At 39.8% G+C, this 1,373-nt stretch overlaps 1 pseudogene; it reads left to right on the top strand.

Annotated features, from left to right (window-relative positions):
- Nucleotides 1-4: 4 nt before the first annotated feature.
- LOC101640779 lies at nt 5-785 on the top strand (annotated as a pseudogene).
- The last annotated feature ends 588 nt before the right edge of the window (nt 786-1,373 follow it).

The following is a 1,373-nucleotide window of genomic DNA, read 5'->3' as shown; positions in this document are numbered from 1 at the left end:
TCTCATCTCCCCCACAACTAGAGGTTTAAGAGAAGCTATGAAAAATGAAGGTATTGACTTTTCTCTGCCTTTAATAAAAGAAACTGCCCATAAGAAGAAAGGATCGGGAACAAGCTTGGGACACGGAGAGGAGCAAGCCATCAGTGATGAGGATGAAGAGGAAACTTTTTCCTGGTTGAAGGAGATGGGTGTGCAAGATAAAATTAAAAAGCCAGACATACCCTCTATTGAGCTGCGGAAAGAAAAACATGCAGTGCAGATGGATCATAAGCTTGAGTCTGTTGTATTGGTGAAAGGAATCAACGCTTTTACCTTGCTCAATTTTTTGATCAACTCTTAAGAGTCTAGTGGCCACCTCTGGTCCACAGGCAGGACTTCCACCAGCCCTGTTATCCCCTGGAGCTTTCAGAGGCGCCACCATGCAAACGCTTAGGGCACGAAGCGTCAACGTGAAGACAGAAGCTCCTTCTGGATGCAAAGATCAGTTTAGTTTGGAGATCGCAGGTCCGGTGATGCCTCATTCTCTACACTCTGTGCTAATGCTCCTCCAGTCTTCTCAGAGCGGGTCTTTTTCAGCAGGACTGTACACACATGAGTCAACTGCTGTATTTTATAGCAGCCCGCCAGTGGATAAAGTACTGGACAAGGAAATTGTTCATAAGGAACTTGCCAACTGTGGGTTGCACCCTAAAACTCTGGAGCACCTAAGTCAGATACCATTACTGGGGAAATCATCCTTCCAGCTTGTGGAAATGAATGACTACATTTATAACCGGAGATCCTGAACACCAAAGTAAGCCTAAATGGAGATTATGGGGGGAAAAAAAGAAAAGGCCTTCTAAGGAGGAAATTCAAGATAATGGCTTTAAAATTCATTTTGGAAGCCTAATGGAACCTTCAAATGTTGCTTATAAATTTTCTACATTAACTTTCATTGCATGCACTGAATTAAGATTAAGTTCTTTAATCTCTCAAACAATTTTCAGATATCCAACCAGTGACCCAAAACTTCTAAAAACTGCATCAGATAAGTTGAGTGAAAATTCTAAATCCTTAAAAGTGAGTTATAACCAAAAGGTGTTTTCTTACAAATGGGAAATTTAAGAATTAAGTGTTATCTAATGGGTTTTCTGACCAGTGGCATCGGAGCCAGGATACATTATATGGTAACGTTTACCTTCAGCAAATGATTTTATAGGTTCTATTTTATTAGCATGACCTGTATCCCCTATGGTCTTCTGCCACTCAAGAATCTTGAATTGGTTTTTTAGTGCTTATTAACCCAAAGAATATATGCTCCATTTTAATGTTGGTAAAGGAGTACTTAATGTGATTTTCGCAGGTTGTTTATAGTTAAACATTTCTTAAATAAA

Source organism: Echinops telfairi, unplaced genomic scaffold (genome assembly GCF_000313985.2).
Source record: "Echinops telfairi isolate 266 unplaced genomic scaffold, ASM31398v2 ScPeMD7_1673;HRSCAF=2187, whole genome shotgun sequence".
NCBI lineage: Eukaryota > Metazoa > Chordata > Mammalia > Afrosoricida > Tenrecidae > Echinops > Echinops telfairi.
The sequence above is the reverse complement of the archived record's forward strand: the minus strand, read 5'-3'. Positions and strand labels throughout refer to the sequence as shown.